Here is a 19,981-nt window from a genome sequence, read left to right as displayed (position 1 = left end):
TTTATCAGAAAATAGCAAAAACGTTGACGGGGGGCCTTATCTCAAAATGTTGAAAAACCTTTGAGAAAATCCCTGGATCCACACCAACAACAAAACACTTGTTCCCTGGCTCATTGCCTGACTTTTCAATAAACTTCATTGAAAATCTCTGCACAAGTTTTTGAGATGTAATGCCAACAAACAAACGAATGTGACCAAAAAATATAACCGGAAAGTCTCTCTGCTTTACCAGTGAGGTCCAAATATGATGACAATAACAATGTCTCAGTGTGAGTTAGTGAGCCATCTTAAGCTTCTATCTAGTTTGGTCCAAGTGAAGTATCCAGCAACAATGAAACTATCTTTCAGGAGACGAGCTCAGACAAAAACATTTTTTCAATTTAACACACACCAGGAGTGTGGAGACGTCTACACTGTTTCCTGGTCATGACCAGAAAATGGACCAATTCAAAAGTTTGAAAGTCTTTTTCCCAAAGAAACTTATGAACTAGTACGAGTTTCTGCACATTGGGGGGGCCAAATTCTGCTCTCCAATTGGCTTTTTTGGGACATCATATTTCCAAAAACACACTCTTCCCTTAGGGTGTCCAATTAGCATTTCTTTTTTTCAGACCACCAGCATCTTTTTTCAATTGTTCCCAATGACGAGAGTGTATTTCGCCTTTTTGTGCATCCGCTCCAAGCACTTCTTGCTTGAAAATCTCTGAACTTTTCAGAAAAGCGTTTGTGACGTCACTGTAGAAAATGGAGAAACTTGTTTCTGCCGTGTCTGTCTATCGTGAGCTATAAATGTCAGACAGACACTCTCATAACAAAGACTGAAAAGCCCATTTGTGGGAGCAGATCGACCTGAAAGTTTCTGGTGAGTGTTGTTCTTTAATCGGCATACGTGTTGTCTCCGATGGATCATCCTCCTGGCTCTGTCGCTGTCAGATTGAACGGCGACAAGCTCAGTCATACAAAGTATGAGGACAAGCATCCTCCGGTTGGTGTTCATGGTGAAAAAACAAATAGATAGTGGTCCAAATAGATCATAAAAAGCAAGCGGGTGATGCTAGTCTATCATACAACAGTGGTTAGAGTGGTGATATGTTGTCAAGATATTGTTGTTATAGAAACACTGGGATGAAGCGCTCCCCAGCGCCCTGCCAGCGCTTTTCTAACAGAAGAAAAACATTATATGGATACACGCGCTTACTGGATTGAATGATGTCTGCTAATGAAATGTGAGCTGTAATTTTGACAGTGGAGGATCTCCTTTGGAAGATTATGTGAGGGAGAAATGAGGCGTTGTGACTACTTTGGCACATCGGAGCTATATGATGACATGCTGCTGTGACAACGGGAGCCTGGGTGGACCTGAGTGTGAGATATCTCTCATTAATCTCTTTTTAAGCCTTAAATATAAGAGTCATTCTCTAATTGGGGGGAACTATTCTTCAAAAATATAACACTTTACAGATTAAGGGAAGGCATATTATAAGATCAGACACACATTTTTATGCACACTATGTTTCATTTAGCTTGAAATTGTCATGATGTTCCTAAATTGACAGTTTTTGGAAATGTAAATTTTTCAACTGAGCGTGTCTTAACCTCAGAATAATTATTTAAAACCATTAAAGTTAGCATTATATATTTGTTAATTATTTAAAAATTCTAAATACCTTAGAAATACCTGTTTTTACATTTAAATTAGATAAATACATCAGTTTATTAATGTCCCTAAAAGTTCAGCCAACTATGTTACAAACACAACATCCCCCTGCAACTAAAAATGGTTTGTTCCAAAACCATATGAACAGTATTACGGGATGTAATTTCTCTCAATGGTGGCAATTTTGAATACATTTTGGTGACTGTACCCTCATTTAAAAAATATTTTATCCGTAATAACGCATTGTCAAGTATATTACTTGATTGTCAACTATGTTGGGTACATTGTTATGGTTTACAATTCTTTTATGATTTCAATTCAAATATATGTTCAAGTATGTTACTTGTCAACTAAGTTAAAAAGAGTAGGGCCAACTCATGAGTAACATAGTTGACGTGACCCTACTGGGATCACTGGGAAAATATCCCTTTCCTTATAATATACAAAAAGTAGTTCATGTTTAAGCTTGAGGTATATTTAAACTTTAACCACTTCTTTGAGAAAGCACATTACCTTTTTACCTTTTTGTTCATGTGAAATGTACCCCAAATTATAGAATGACCCATACATGTTGGCCTTTGTTACAGTGCATGTGTTATAGTCTTATCTTAGGGTTGAGAGTTGAGTAATTTAATTACAATTTCACATTCGTAATGTTGACATGTTAATAACCTTTAAATGAATTTAGCCTGCCATTCAGCAAAGCAGCTAATAAACTGATTATCACATCTATTGTTGCACCGTTCCACATTATCAAAGCAAGACTTGATGCACTGCAAATACAGTAACTATTTGCAATTCATCCACTTTTATTAGAGAGCAGCTCTTCGTGGAACTTAATTAATGAGTTAGACAGTCCTCCAAAGACACCAGGAGTGTCTTCGACAGCTAAGCTCATACAATATCATTGAGCCGCACGTTCTTCTCTCACGGGAGAGAAGCAAACAGGGTCTGTCTTTTGTGTTTGTCATATCTCCTCCAGCCCATGGTGACCGCAATGTGTCTCACACACTTTGGCTCACAAAGGACAGATCGACACCAAGGAGCCAGGGGAATTGGAGCATTGTGGGAAATGGCTTCCCTGTGGCCATTTTGAACACGCCAGACCATCTTCCCCCCATGTGTTGTCTTCTCTTAAGCTTATCCAGAGGGGACTTCTTCTTTTTTTTCCTCTCACTGTGTAAGGATCATAGAGCCGCACTGACGGAGACAAGCCACCCAGTCTGATGGTTACTAAACACCGCGTGGCAGCCTCGAGCACACGCCACAGTCACCGAGGAACTGTTCTGCACACGACGTACCGAGCAAACAGTTGCAAGAAGATACATATATGCTGTTTATGACCTATTCTAGTTATGAATGCAATGCTTTATATACTGCTTTATCAATTTAATACTGTATTTTACATGCATTAAAGTAACACTGTACTGCTCCATAGCACACAACCATATTTCAGTGTATTTACAGGGTGTTGATGGGGTCAGAAAATTGGATCCTGGAAGCTTGAAATCCATGAAAGTCGTCTTTTAAAAATAAATTATAGTTTATTATAACTTGGGGTTTATTTGCGTCGCTCCACTCGTTGGTTCTATTCATCATGATAACACTGTATTCACTGAAGTTATCGTCAATCTTGGAACATGGCTGCATACTTCAAATTGAATCCAACAGGGCAACAAGTACGAGTCAGCAGTTTTGTCGGATTAGCTTCCACTTTATTTGGAAATCAGTGATTTCACCTACAACATGGCTACTAGTCCGTTATCGTCAGGACAACCGTGAGTGTGCTTAACTACAGCAGGTATAGTACCTCAAAGTTAAACTAGGAATTTGGGCTGTAACCTGCTGTATGATCTTAGTTGTCTCAATTAATTCAATTCAAACTAGGGCTGCCCCCTCTTAGTCGATTAGTTGACTAGTCGGTTGTTTTGGTCTTAGTTGACTAAGAATCCTTTCGAAGATTAGTTGTTTTATTTAAGCTTTTTTCATGCTGAATGATTATTTCTAATAAACTTATGAGCACATCTCTGGTAAACACAATATTTAAAGTGGTGCTTTTGTGTGATTCTTTGCGGAGAAAGTCAATTTTACAGATCTGTTGATTAAATAAACTAATCGATTAGTTGACAAAATCGTATGAGCGTTAGTCGACTAAGAATTTCTTTGGTCTAGGACAGCCCTAAATTAAAACAGAATTATCAGAACCAGTGATGGAAGTTGGGGAAAATGAAGCCCAAGCTTTATTCAACCGTACTTTTCCCTTTAACACACACAACCTTGCAAAGTTATGCTGTTACTTTAAGTAATGCTTCCATCAAATTCCATCCCATTTGTATTTTAAGTCCCATTTTGATTATGTGTAATTCATTTTCCGTTTTCATTATTTAACATATTTAACAAATATCTTTTCTATTAAATCGATACCTGTAGAAAAAGTTCACTTTACTCTCTAATATGCAGCACTATAGTGTCCTGTGGAAAACAAGGCTGGATGAATAGCTGCCCATACTGCCTCCACATGAAACATAACCATAGCAACTGTGGGTTAATGATTATTAGGCTAATCATTTTCAATATCGGTTTAGAGTGGGTCTGCTCATCTTACACACTTCACTGCGACTATGACCACGCAGGATATTCTCTAGCGTATGTTTACATTTTCAGATTTGATTTGTTCATAGCGCCTTATCTATTTAACATCACAAATTAAAAAGTGATTGTGTTGAGGTTTTGTATTCTGTGGATTCTAACATGTGAACTACTACAGGTGTTGCTCTGTCAGAAATTCCCAAGTCTGCTAGTGACATGAAATTGCGTCTGCCTGGTGTCACCCCACCATCATTGAAGAGCAGGCTCACATTGATTCCATGAGCAAGGCAGGAAATGAAATAGCAGCACAGCTAGATTAAAACGGGGAACATGGAGTGCCGTCTGTCTCCTCTGAACAGGAAACATGGCTGAATACTAACCTTGACAGTGGAGAAGGAGGATTTCATTTTGTGCTGGCAATGACAAGCCAAAAGACCGAGTGTGACTGATAGAGGTCCAGTCCGTTCTGGGAAATATTATTTTAGTTGTAGTAATGGTGAGAAATTCTTATAAAAAAACTGCTTTGACTCAATTTCCCTTTAACTTGATTATTAGCTTTATTTTAGTTTGGCTTGTTTTAAATTTTAAATAATTCACTTTGCTACCAAACAAAAATATAATTAGTTTTTGCTGAAGCTTGGAAATGTTAATTAGACTTATCTATCACCTCTGATTAGATTTTTGGGCATTTCTTCATACAGTATATACAAACTAGAACTGCACTCGGAGAGCGCAGACCTCCGCCAACGCGTGACTTTAAAAACAGATCACAGCTCACAGCTGGCGGGTACATGAGGTGGTCGGCTTATTATTAACACGGTGTGTTTCCGTGTAACGTATCGGCGGATGCCTCTCTCATTCAGCAGCCGTGTTATGTCTGTATAACGATACACTACGTTGGCTGTCATCCTGTCATCTACCGCTTTTTTTCTTTCTCACCGCGGACGGCCAGCAGCTTCCGCACACACATCCACACAAGTATCTCTCTGCTCTCAGAAGGAGGCGGGGTCATGCGTCATCAATGCGTCATCAGTTAACACTGCGCATGTGTTATACCCTGTGGTTTTAATGCTCAGGCTGATCGGAATCCAAAATCGCCACCAAAATCGAATGGATTGTTCATTCACCCCTCAAAAAAAAATTTCTTCAAATCCATCGCGGACTTTTGGAGTAATCCTGCAAACGGACAAAGAAACAAACCAACAAAACCAACGGCGGTGAAAACATAACCTCCTTCCTAGGCCTTCAGCCGTGGCGGAGGTAATAAGATTAAACCTAACTGAGGTTATCATCATCTTTATCAACATCTTTACGACTGATTTGATACCATGTGCATTGGTGTCATTATGGCTTTTATCTCAATTAACATTGAAGAAACAAGACAGGATGTGACAAGACATGTGAGGCTTAGACCATAGACATTATATAAGAAGTGGACATAGTCACAGGTGAGTACTGTGCAATGTCAAACACCACAACACAACACTTTCAGCATTTAAATAAGGGTTGGTGCACTCTGCAGCAGCCACTAATTAGTTTTTAAGGTGAATTTCAAAGTGATTCAGCGTACAAACTTTTTCTCTGTTTTCTGCACACTGAAAATGTCGAGAGGTTACAGAGCTGTCAGGGTCAGACTCTATAAAACACTCGCAAATTAGCCGACACTGACGAAAAACTGCTGCCAAAACACTAACAAATTACTAAATGGAACATTTTAAAATGTCCCAGTAATTATGTTTACTATAAGCGATGGAAAAATAAATCAGGTTTGCAAAAAAAACAAAATTGTGATTCTGGAAGCGCTTGTCTTTTATTCACATGGATAATTTGGTCAAAGCATTTCTGGTCTTTTTTATTTTTTTATTTTTTTTATTGTGGACCACAGGGAACCCAGAGGATTAGTGGTACAGTCGACCATACTTTCTGGGGATTATCAGCGGTTGCTGAACATGAAGCAAGTTTAAAAAGGAGCTATAAAGACTCTCGGCAATGACTTCACTCGGGGAAAAATGTGGAACCGTGGCACGCTGGGATTTTTAACCCAATCATATGGCATGAAGGATGATTAATATGCCTGCTAATGGGAGGAGGCTGAGACATCTCTGGATGTGAGATCAGGTATGAGGCGTAAACAGCAGTGAAGACTGGCAAGTGAAGGTGGGAAGTGCACAGTGCATCAATCACTGGTGACAGCTGGGACAGACGCAGGGAGCTTCATCACTGAGAGAGGAGTGGGTGCTCCACTACGTCAAATCAGGCAGCGCTAATTAGTAATTTCTGCAAATCTATGCCTCTAACCCGGAAGCAAGCAAAACCTCTCCAACTACCCTGAATATGAAGATAGAGGAGAAATATCATGCAATTTAACAGCTCAAGTATTTATTGGTGCTCATCAGACCTCATATATGAAGTCATAGGGATTTACTACTGAAGCTGAAATCACACATTGTTGACTTTGGATCACTCTGAAGACTTTTCTGAGAAGCAGTTGCTGACAAATCTAGTGACTTTCCAACGTACCAGCACTACTAATGCAGATTTATGGCAACCTGCATTACGGCTACAGTGCTTTGATGCCATCGATTCATCAAAAGCAGGGACTGTAGCAAATATATGAATATGCAAATTGCTACTTGACATTATCGTCTGACCTCTAGCAACTCTTTGAGCCACCAGTAGCTACTTTTCTCCTTTTTTTTTTTTTAAAGTTGGCAACACAAAAAGAAATTTTGGAAGGAAGTCTGGTCAAAAAAGAAGAAAGTGACAATTGGTAGTTACTCTTGAGTATAATGTGAAGCTTCTCTGTCTAATAGTACTCAATATAGCCTGAGGAAAGTCAGTACCCAAGGGTGTTCTGGGAGAACTAACACCAGTGTGAAAATGCTGCCTCTGCAACATTTAGTTTTTTTTGTTATTTATATGCTTTATGTTCCTTTGTTTACTGAAAAAGCAGTTCTCCTCTCAAAGTCCAGTCTACTAAATATAGAATGAACACAAATGTTGGACTATTAGTGCATCATGTATAGAAAGGGCTAATGCCTCTCATCCTCTTGACTGAATGACCACTCCAGTCCTTCTGATCACAGCTGACTTCACTCCATTGAATTAGCACACAGCCTTCTGGGCTACAGGCTCGGGGGTCATGTTGGAGCCTCAGTGGTGAATATTAGATTGCACGCCTCCAGATCTCATTAAAGGAAGCAACAGGACAATGTCTGCATCTCAAATGAGACCAGAGGCCATCAAGCATCCTGACTCCCTGTTGGATTTACTGATTTGATTGATATTGTGTGTGTGCGTCGGGGTGTAACAGGAGGGTAAGATGTCCGTTTCAGTAAATATAATTAGGCTGCTTTTACAAATTACAAAATTGGGGGGAGAAATTGGAATTTAGGATTGTGTATTATGTCGTAAATGGCCGACATTATACTGTCCGTTACGTACACAGGTCATATGATAGATTCATACTTATACTTACAGTATCTTCAGTTTCTTCCTTTCTTGTTTTCCTTTCCAAATGGTAGTTCACTGAAAAAAAAAATATCATAGTGTCAGTGTCCATAAGCATAAAGACATTAATTAGCGCCAAGAAATAAACCAATGAGTAAAGACAACATCATGTAACACATAAGCGGTTCAATCGGTATATTCCCGACACAGTGCTTGGCACAATGAAATGAAATATGCCAAATGAGTCCATGAAGACAATAAGTGGGTCAATGTAGGTCTTTTTTAAAGATGTCCACTATTAGCCTCAAATTATTAGCTAAAGTTTTAAATAACAACTACTTGTGCCTGGAGGCAGAACTTTACAGTGGTTAAGTAGTAGTCTTTAATTAATACAGTTCACTACAAATACTATTTCCTATGTCCACTATGAAGTGAAAAGAAGTAGGCTGATACTCCAGAGAGGTGGCATGATAGCCGATAATACTGTAATTAAACTGCTCACTATGAAATCCATTTAAAGGTAGGGTTGGTAGTATGTGATCAGATGCATTTTTGTTGTTATATTTGTTGAAATTCTCATTACATCCCAACAGCAATCAATAAATCAAATTCTCTGACAAAAAAAAAAGAAAAATATCCGGTATCTCTGGCTGTCGCAGGACTGTAATTAGCAATCACAATCATTTAATTTGGCCCAAAATTTGGCCAAATAGCTTGACAGCTGTGAGTACTATCAATAGCCATGTTCGTTGTTTATGTTCATTATGATTTGTTATGTTGATAAAGATGATTTTGAGGGAGTGGCTTTGGAGGGAGTCCCGAAGCGACAGACTGAGTGTTGGGGAATTGGTGATTTTCTGGCTAGATTTAGGGATTATAAGAGCTAGTGCTGCTAGCTACTTTCATTGGAAATGAGTTGGCAACACTGGGCTGGGTTTTTCAGCTGGATCATTTTTAAAATCTAGTGTACTCATTGCTAGTTTCTCAAGATTACCAACCCTGCCTTTAATTGTGTCTGTATTAATATAGAAATCACCTGAAGAAACCCTCATGTCATCATGCTGAAATCTCTTTTTCAAACCACATTAAATTGATGTGAATTTGCCATAATAAGCATATCAATTCTTGAGTTATGGCCAAAAATGAAGTTTGTGAAGTCACAGTGACCTTGACCTTTGACCACCAAAATCTAATCAGTTCATCTTTGAGTCCCAAGTAGAAATTTGTGACAAATTTGAAGTAATTCCCTCCAGGTGTTCCTGAGATATCGCGTTCACGAGAATGGGAAGGATGGACGCACAACCCAAAAACATAATGCCTCCAGCCATGGCTCTCGCTGGTGTTGAAGCATTAAAAGCTGTTGAGTTGTGGCAGTAAGAGAGAAAAATTATCCTTTTCAAGTAGAGGTGATCTCATCAATCAAAAAATACGAACATAATCTCATTTATATTAGACAGATGGGACACTTTATAAATTACCATTACATTGTTTCTTCTTTCATCATGCGGTATTTCACTTTCCAAAACCAATTCTACCACTTAAATGCCTCACAAAACATTCTCCTTATGCCCTACAGTACCTTTTTGAGCACAGTTGGTGTGACATTGGGCAGAAACACTTAAGCTAACAATCAGTTTCAACCACTTAGGTTTTTATTATGAAAAATTGGCATCAACCCAACCTCAATCCTCTATTTTAAAATGTTATTAAGTCTTACAATAATTGGTGACAGGAATTGGTGGTCTCATTTGCAGGCAGCAGATGGCACACCATGAAGCAGTAATACATAAACAACATGCTGTATGTTGGGCCACTTTAATGGGTTCAAAGCACAGACAAGCCGTATGAATCAGAAGAAAGTCATGACACGCTATTTATACCTCTCCCGACACACTCATAAATGACGGCCTAACTACACTTCTTCGCAAGGTCTTTGACAGTTCAATCGTGTGATGAAATGGGATGGTAATTCAACAGCTGCTGGAAACCAGCAATGTAACGCCAAAAAAGGGAAAAACTTCACAAAACAGTTGCAATTTCTCCACAACCACTTGGTTGAGTTAAAGTTGAATTCAATCTTGGAGAAAGGTCATGATTCTTAACATATCCAACTCCAACATGGCCAAAGCTGCACTGTATATTGGCGTCAGTGTTTTTTAATTGGCCCTGGCAAGTCTGCTGCTGTTAAAGAGAAATCTGGGAATATAACTGGATATAAGGAAGCCAGGGCCCGTCAGAGAGGTGAGGTGTTACCCTCCAAAATTAGATGTAAGTGGGGTGACCAATATCACACCATGTTAGGGGGTGTAAGATTTGCAAGGCACCAGCAGGACTGAGAACAGTGATGTAATGAAGCAAACTTCAGCAATTAAGTCTAAAAGTTTTCCCAAGTTCCTTTTCATAAAATTTACAAGACACAATTAAAAGAACGCAATTTTCTTGCCGACATGTGGATGAAAGCAACATTCCCCAATATTTACCGATCACTTCATCTCTGGATAGAAACATACAGATGGAGAGAGAGAGAGAGGAAGCGTTGTCCATTGATTGCTAATAGCAGGCCGGCTCTGGTTACTGATTTTCTGCCGTCTTCCAAAAAGATGATGCTGTGAAAGATATAAACAGCCGCTAATTAGAGGCTGATATTTACCAGTAGACAGCAGGAGGGCTTTGAAAGCCAACTCGGTGCTTTTACTGAAAAGGTGTTTCATGAGTGCGCAACAGTCATGTGAGCTTGAAAAACAAAACACCTCACCGTCTGCCCATTGGGATTATATGGTCCAAAAATAGGCTTCAAATGCCCGGGGATACCAGTCAGCATCACTCACAGTCATTGACACCCAATAAGCTAAGTGAAGAGGGCCTGAAGAGACATTTCTATTTTTACAGTGAAAGCGTCAAGAATACTTTTACCCCAAGTGAGAGTCCCACAGCTAAACTTCACTGTATGAGTCCTGAAAATAAGATGTCAATGCACTCAAATCACATGCAGGGAATGCCCTGAAATCAACCAAAGCAGTGTTCATCACATAGACTGTATAAAAGAAGTAGACGTAGTCACCGTGACGTCACCCATTGGTTTGTGGACTGCTGTTTTGAAGCCTCGAGTTTGGCATTTTGGCTGTCGCTATCTGAACCAGAAGTGACACGAGAGGGTGGAGCTAAGTAAAACTGAATGCTGAATAAGACTTTTGTAGGCAACTAAAATGTTATAATTGACTTTCACGAACTGAAAACACACTGTGAAAGGGTTAAAGTTAAGACGAAAACACAGACAACTCCCAGACCAGACAACGCCGTGGCACCAACCTGTCAATCACAAAGTAGCCACGCCCTAAAGCATCCCCTGATTAATGGTCTGTTTGACTCTAAATGGGACCATAATTTACAAAATGAACATCATGCTGTATTGAAGAAGACTTGAAACTAGCGATTGAGACCATAAACTCATGTTTACAATGTTTACTGAGGTAATAAATCAAGTGAGAAGTAAGCTAATTTTCTCATAGACTTCTATACAATCAGACTTCTTTTTGCAACCAGAGTCGCCGCCCCCTGCTGGCTATTAGAAAGAATGCAAGTTTAAGGCACTTCAGCATTGGCTTTACTTCTCAGACCTGGAGGTAGCCCACTGGTTCATCACTATACTTACACTATACAACAGATTTCTGAGAGTTTGTCAAAATGTCTAGGAGGGATATTAAAAAGTAAATCAGCTCTGTTTCTATACTGTAGTGAGTAAATACAGAGTATAGTTGAAGCTGATTGTGGGTTTTCATCTTTCATTATCCTAATCCTGAGGAGGAAATGCTCCAAAAACTATCATCTGTGTGTTTTATCCTATTTCATAGCTTTCAGAGCTATTGCACCATCACAACGTTTGGTAGCCTGTCTTTCATTCTCTGCTCTCATATTCAAAGGAGCCATCTTATGCTGTCCTGCCTTCACAGTAATATCCCCAGCAAACATTCATCCTGGGAGCCTGCTGGAGGTGAGCTCAAACATTATTATCGCCGAGGTTTCATTGCTTGTCTGTGGACCGAAGCCAGCAGTCTCATCGGCAGCGGAGTGACCGAGCCGGACCGGAGTGGCATCGTCTCCTTGTGATGTGTCCTTACCGAGGTCCTTTCAGGCCTTTTTGTTGTATCAACTGTGACAAACATTACTGTATGACTTGTATAATTATTTAGTGAGTTGTTTCATTGACATATCATGTTCTGTATGTATTATGTATGTATGTATTATATATTATGTTATGTGATAGTGCCTTAAGGCTGTTGAGTATGCATGTGTTAGTCAGTTGAAGTACAATATGGTGATAAATAGTTAGAATTAACTGGAATGATCCAAATTTTGCAAAAATTTTAACCAAATTTTAAGTAAATATGCAAAAGAAAAATGTGTGAATTATGTGAATAATAGGCGCTTCAAGATAAAAAAAGTTGATGCCTCCGATACTGCCTAAAATGATGGATAGGGTATCGGCGAGTACGAGAGTCTATGAACCAATCCGATATCACGTTATTTTTATCAGCTCATTTACGTATACACTGGAACAAAAACAACACGTGTCACTCGCTACCTGATCCGTAGATTGCCTGCCCGATCGGTACTGTACATGTGCATCTCTCAACAGAGATGAGAAAGAAGCGAGATGGCTCACTCGTTTGCTATTTCCATCATCAGCTTCAGAAAAAAAACGATCCAAATCGATGGTGGAAGTAGCCGACGAGTTAGCCATCTCGCTTCTTTCTCAACTCTGTTGAGAGTTGCAGATGCGCAGTAGTAGATCGGGCAGGTGCTAGCCTAGAGTGTAACGTTAGACAGAGCTAGCAGAATATCTGCAATTTGGCAATATTTTACACTGGAAAATCCAACCAGTAAACTGGTGACATGTTTTTAACGCACTGGTATCGGATCGGTATCGGAACATCTCTAGTTCTAAGTTACCTAGCCTAGATAGGTAATGAATATATCACACAAAGAAAAAGGTACTAATGCATCGTTTGCATGTAGTCACCATAATAACCAATGGTCTGACTATATCGCATTCTTCTTAGATTCAAATATCTGCAACTGATAAACAACTGACCGTCCCACTGTCCATTTATCTCGCTCCTCTAGACAACACATCAAATATTCTCCAGTGTACACAACACTACAAAGCTCATATGGAATAGGACATACAGTCTGATGAAAAACACAAACACACAATATTAAGCTCATATTGGTGTTTAGATCTCAACATCTATTTAATAAGAAGCTGAAGGGACCGATGTGTAAGGGACAATGGTGGCCCGTCTGTTTAGCGGCAGCGACACAAAGCCAATATCCGGTATGGAGATATTACCCCCGGAGAAGGAAGAGCCTTCATCATTCTACAAATCTCATGTCATCCTCTCCTTAGAGTTGAAGGCTGGATGGAGCCTCTTCCATTGTTTCCCTGATGCTGGTTGCTTCCTTCCCACCAGACAGGCAGCCTTGACAACAGTCAGGTCCAAGGCCCACTTGAATTTGGCTAAAAGAATTTGGCAGAAGGATACCAACCAGGCTGTTAGCAAACAGCCAAAAGATGAATACACCTCCGTTCTGCCAAACCTTTGCACAAGGGCACTTGTATTTTTGCGGGATGCAATGAGACAGCCGTATGAGACCGTCTGGTATCCCCCCTGTTTCTGAGCTGTTTACATATCATACAGGACTGACGGCATCTGGAGTTTACACCTCTTCTCTCTTCTCCGGAAAGAGTCTATATAATGTTTTGTTTCTGCTGACGTGGCTGTTATGAATAGAGTTACATAAAAACTCTGGTCCTTTTACTCATTTGAGTATTGGGTAATGAGTATTAGTCATCTGAGGATTGCTAATCGTTAAGTATGGGTTTCTGGCACAACTTTGCCCACTTGCAAGGAGCATGGAGAAAGGAACACACTCTTAAAAGGATAAAATATCTAGTATAGAGGGCAACTTTATTGTAAAATATTGTATGTTGATCCTAATGAAGACCACAACCCAGAATAAGTAGCTTTTATAGTTTAAATCCAAAGCTCATGAATACGTTCACAGAATGTAAATATGACGCAGCGAAAAAGCATTTTTTTTCCGGAACAAGGCCGATTTTTCGGAGCTTTCGCACCGCCAATAAAAGCATCAACCAATCACATAGTGCAGAACAGGTTGAGTTGCGCCCTATATCTATAACAACTCAGAGGCTCCTAAGTCCGAACCAAGACAGCAAAATCTTTTTTACTCCTTTCAACCTTCACAAAGGCAGCGCAGACCAGATCCACTACCTTTCACAATAAAAGCCCTAGACATATAATATTCGTATGCCAGTATTTCAACATCTGTGTTGTTTATTTGTCACGCCCCTGGTGTGTAAAGGACTTTAGTCCTGCATATTTCATGCAAAATCCAAATGAGTCCAAAAACAAAATAAAGGCATCACATTAATGAACAACTGTAGCTTTAAGATTCTAGTCAGATTTTCTTGTCTCACTTTACTGCAACAATATTATGCTGTGTTGATTAATTGGGGGGTTACAATACAAATACGTATAGTAGTCAGTGTTCTAATGATATTCAAGTAGCACATTTAGACAAACACCCTTTTCAAGCAAACTGTGTACAATCTTAAGTAGTAGAAGAGAAGTAATGTTCCTTTTTGTTCAATTTACTAAAAACAGATGTTGTTGCTATTATAATGACAATCTGAAAGCACTCAATAAATGTACTCTAGCCTTGAGAAACAACAGAAGGACAGCCTAAAACTTCACAATTATGAACAAGACATGGTCAATGAAGGTCAAGCATGTTTTTTCGCTATTCAACACGCCATCTGGCCAAAGCAGGCAGGTAGGCTTTGATGTTTGTATTCGCACATCCCGGCCAGAACTCTCAGAACTGGCATCGAACTAAAACAGATATTTTAAAATCAAATTTAGCAGAATCAGAACTGAGAGACAAGACATCTGAATCCCTGCCAGGCAACATGAAAGTTAATGTAAAAGCAGCAGACCCAGGAGGCATCCTCATGCTTCTAAACAGAACCACACCGGGTAATGACTAACAAGACACGCTCCCCATGAAGCAGTTATACATTTAAGCTTAGAAAACTGATATTCTTTTCTCTGCTGCAGGCACAGAAAGATACTTGAGCATAAAAAAAAACAGCACTTGACGAGTCAACATCACTAGACACAGTGTAGAGAAGGTCACTGTTGATGCTGATGATCTGAATAGACATCCTTTGGAGGATTTTCATGATGAATAATCCTTTTTGTCATAGAACCTTATTAATTTATTTTTGTTTTCTAGGCTTGGGCATCCCTGTGAAGGTTTCTCTGAGGTATTAAGTGTTCCATCTCTTTGGAGCATCAACACTGAAACCACATAAGAAACGGGCCCAGCCAAACTCATTTCTACACATCAATTCTGCTCCGCCTCCGTCCTTCGAGGGCTGGAAGAATAATTAAATGTTTTGTTTGCTTTGTTTTTTTGTACCAAGGAGAAAGGACGGGGCTCTGCTGTCAGTTACTGTATGATCTGTTGCTCCAGTCTGGCCGGGCCTGTCAGTCAACATTTCCCTCTCTTGACATCAAAACATTTGATAATCGCGGCGCTACAGATGCTGAAGAGCCAAAAAAAAAAAAAAAAGAGAAACGCTGTGCCTGCCAATTATGCTGCCTGAGATGCCTCTTTGTCATTGGACTAAACTGCATGACATTTAACAATACATTGCATTTTTTGCCCCATTTACTTAGATGAATGTGCGAGAGCAACAATCAAAACTGAATGCATACAAATGGAAAATGAATATGTGACAGGAATATACAAAACAGGCGTAATCGGTGTGGCTGTTTAGAAGGAGAATATAAGCTGATGAAACAGACTTGTCACTTTGATTACGGAGATACGTTTCTTTGGGCAACACATGTTTACTTCTCAAACCACTGAAGGCTTGCACTGATCTGGGTGTAGGTGGAACGGAGTCGATAAACAAAAGCTGCGAGTAGCCAACCTTAAATCGAATCTGACTCCCTGAAAAACATTTTTATTCTAATACGGAGCGTGTGTTTTCTTGTAGAGGCTCTTTGATTGGTCACAAGGGGCCAGATTTATTTAGCAGGTAGACGTCGTATACTGTAGATGTTTCCCTCTGATGGAGCCAGAAAATAGCGATTACCTTGGAGCCCCATTATAATAAAATTGCTACATCCAAGCTGAATGGAGGGAACAGGAGCATTCAGCTTTAAATAAATGAAGTAAACCTATTAAGGATTGAGTGAATAAAATGAAATGTTTTTCTTGTATAAATTAAATATTGCTCAGGTCTGGTTGAGGACTGCAAAAAGACTTCAATAACCGTCTGGGTAGAGTAAAATGCCCTTGAAGCTGGCACTCAAATCAGACAGCATAATAACATTCAGATGGTCTCCCTGCATGATGATGACACAGCATTGGCAAGCTCTCCTGTGCTTTGCCCTTGAATGATAAAGCCTCCACCCTTTGCATTTACTCAGTTATTTCGGCTCCAATCGCAGGCTTTTCTCCTCGGAAAGGAAAATAAACGAGTATTATCCTTGCATCCATTGTTGCGTCTGAGACACAGGACTCCCTCTTAATGCGGGAGTTGAAAGGTAAGCAGACTTTGCATAACTTGAAGCCTCACATTGTTTATTAGAGGAGACAACCATGACCATGTGCGGCGTACTGCCAGGCTCACTGGTCACCTCCCCGGTCAGGATGACCCACTTTGAGTCCAACATCCATCAAACGCTGTTTAATTTGAAATAGAGCATCTTAAGTCTCAGCCAGTCTGGGTAAGCTGTTTAAGGCAATGCTCTTAGGGTTAAACCTAGACGATCCGTCTTTTGTTTCAGTGATACACTACTTTACCTTCTGGGCGGCGAGATAGCGAGAAAAGCTGGTTTCCGATAAGGTATTTTATAGATTCACACAATATGAGCCAGTCTCCAAAGTGGATGAGATGCTCTTTGAACTCTCCCTTCCTCTCTGCTTAGGTTTGATCAGGACTCAATCCTCTCATGTAGCACAATCAAACTGAATGACAGCACTCAAGAGTCTGCACTCTGGATAATCATGCAATCAAATTGCATTATTTGGCTTCCGCAGGTGCGAAGCGAATGTGGAGCATTTGCCATTGAGGCTAATTTGAATCGTATTTTGCTCATTCACCTCGATGGATCTCTACGGAAATTATTTTTTTTCCATGATGAGAGCGCTTCCTTCAAATTTGAATGTCTGGTAATGGGAGGTACAATTTCAGTGATAACAATTCTGTGAAGGACGTTATTAAAGGTGCTCCCATCAGCATTTTTGGGGCCGATCACCGATCGCTGGAAGCAGAATCCGCCGATCTGATCACCGATACCGATCACAGGGTCTATTTGAAGCCATTTCTCCACGGTATCAGCGGTCTCTGTGACTTCAGACTGTATCTCATACTCGCCCTCATTGTCATTAGATCTGCTTGGTTTCAGAATGGCTGTACCGAATATTTCATAACTTCATTCATAACATTTGAATTCTAAATCAACATTTTTGCATGTCTATTCATTCTACACTAATCAGTGTTTCCCCTATATTCATTCTGCAGCGGTGTACCGCTCTACTCTTGTCTTTCACCGAGTGCGCCAGGCAGCATCGGAATACACAAAGAGCACGTAACAGGGGAGAGGCGAAGTGAAGATAACATTGTCGGTCAGGTAACAAACAGGCTCGGTAGTGAATATTAGGCTATAGTATTGTTGAGTTAGATTCCAGTGGTGGTTGGTACTTGTGTGAACATTTCCAATAAATCCAGGGCATTGTAAAGTCCAAATGTCAAAATGTATTGATAAAAGATAGATGTAATCATTTCCAAAATTAATATCACATTTTTATCTAACAAAATATTCTGCTTCAATACTGTTTGTCGGCGTTTAGCCTTTCAAAAACATTTTCACTGTGGTTGAAAAGGGCGGTGCGCATTGACGAGTTATAGATCAGCTACACTTTCATAAAAAAAATGAAGATTCATTTATAGAACGGCATGTGGAAATTTAATTTTAGCCTATTTCACTACAATTCAAAACACACTTCTTTAAAACTCAACAGAATCAAAATAAAACTCACCAAAAGTCTGGTCAAATTTGGTCAAAATAAACCCTTATTTCACTGAGTTAGATGTGAAAATATGCTCGTTCTTCAGAGGCAGATCGTTAAATTAACAAAATAAAATGACAAACATTGCCCAAAACAATCGCCCACAAAAAACGCTGATAGACGATTTATTAATCCAATCGTCCAACTCTACGCTGCAGATGGCGAGCCAGCCAGTGTGTCCAGTTGTGTTGCTTTCAAAGCAAATTAAAGAGCAGACGAGAATGCAGGAACCTGAGTATTGTAAACGTTTCAATTCAGAATCGAGGCGTAATCTGATTGGCTCTCCTGATCGGCCTTTATAGAGACCACTGATCAAACAATTTAGAACGAACATTTGCTGATAACGATTGGTGGTCGATTGATCGTAGCACCCTTAACTTATAAACATATGCAGCCTGTCTAGCCCTCAGGCCATAATCACATGGTGTGATTGCATAAACAGAAGAAAAATAAATTCTGTCTATGCTGGGTATTTCTGGCAGAAAGAGTCAGGTGAAATGCACATAGAAAATCATTCATCCATTTATCTATATTACATACGTAAATTACCAGCTTCGCATCCAGTGTGATTTCTCCAAATCATCTTCATGCATGAAAGACATGACATTAGGGCTTCAAGATGGTAGCTAATTAAGAATGCAACGCAATTATGTCTTGGCAGAACAAGGCAACCTCTCTGATGTCAATGTGAAAACGGGCATTGTTACTGCATGCAGATGGCACATGAATAGCAAGTTGAGAAGAAAAGAAAAAAGATCTTGCTGAGCAGGAGTCTTTTTGCCAACGCTGACTTTACCAGCCCTGTTTTAACGGTTGCTAGGCAACACTCATTAGTGTGCTCCGCTGATGGAGTCAGAGAGATGGGATGGATGAACCCAAAGTTAGACCTCTGCTAACAATTAGATCTCTTTAGGGACAGTTTGGGAAGGAACGCCAACACCTGACATACTGCTGTAGCGTAGACAAAAGTTAAATCAGCTTTTTGAAAGCTTCTGGGGTACTTAATATTTCAGCCTTGGATATTTATTTTTATTTATTATGTTAAAAGAACATTACAAAAATTAAACTGAACTGAAATTAAAGTTCCTTTTTAAAAAATCTGTAAGCTGTATGGACATGACCTTGACCATTTTTACGTTTTTGACTTATCGTACAATGTATGGACATGACCTTGACAATTTTACATTATCTATTTATCATACGATATATGGACATGACCTCAATCATGTTTACGTTATCGACTTATCGTAGGATGTATGGACATGACCTCAATCTTTTTTGCTGACCACAATATTTTATTTTAGTCCATTTTATTTATTGTTTTTTGTGTGTGGTATTACTTTTATTTTATTTCAATATTTTTTCTCATTCCATTTCCAATGACTGAATACTAAGAATTAAAAGTTCATTGCTCTTTTAAAAGGTGGCCTTGCATTATTATACTATTATATTATCATTATACCAGTGGCATAAAATGGTCTTGAAATGACAATAACATTGTTTATCATAATTATTTCTGGGACATTATATCATCTAACTAAAGAAGTACATGTGGAATGATAATCAGTGCAGATGTCTTAAATCGCTGACGGTATAACAAATACTATGTGGGCTTGCTGAAATTTGTTTATCGTCTTTTGTAAAATGGAACAATATGCACAATTGCCTCCTTATCATTATTGTTTATATAACCTCAGACAAAAATGTGACGAGGATTAAAATTCCACTTTACTCCAACTTGCTTTTTTGTCTATTTCATTTGGAGATTTTCTCCATTTTCTGCAATGTGTGAAGTTTTTTCATTTAGTTACTGGTTTAACTTGAGGTTGCAGAGAGATATGGTACAAGATGTTTTCCAGTCAAGAAAAAGCAAAAGTCATGCCTCGCACTTAAACCTCAGCATGTCTTTTCTCTGCTTTGTATTCAGGTCTATTCTTGGTTGGCGGAGGGAAAGTGGAATGTCTCATTGTGTTGCTGAATATCAAGAGGAAATTCCAGGGTTGAGAAAGAAGCCTTTAATCACTTGACACCAAAACCTGAAGTTTTACTGCTGACGTTTCAGATTGCCTTGACATTTTCTGCTATCAAACTCCATTATGGCTGCTGAAAATGTCTTGA

The 19,981-nt window shown here is 39.3% G+C and overlaps 1 protein-coding gene across 7 annotated transcripts in view; it reads right to left on the bottom strand.

Moving 5' to 3' along the window:
• The window catches only part of syt1a (synaptotagmin Ia), a 182,043-nt gene that overhangs the window by 125,298 nt on the left and 36,764 nt on the right, over nt 1-19,981 (bottom strand). For all 7 annotated transcript variants that reach the window (XM_074625317.1, XM_074625319.1, XM_074625316.1 and 4 more), the window contains one exon: nt 7,725-7,774. The gene's annotated coding sequence lies outside the window, so the exon portion shown is untranslated. The remainder of the gene's footprint in view (nt 1-7,724; nt 7,775-19,981) is intronic.

Source organism: Sebastes fasciatus, chromosome 23 (assembly GCF_043250625.1).
Source record: "Sebastes fasciatus isolate fSebFas1 chromosome 23, fSebFas1.pri, whole genome shotgun sequence".
NCBI classification, from domain to species: Eukaryota; Metazoa; Chordata; class Actinopteri; order Perciformes; family Sebastidae; genus Sebastes; species Sebastes fasciatus.
The sequence above is the reverse complement of the archived record's forward strand: the minus strand, read 5'-3'. Positions and strand labels throughout refer to the sequence as shown.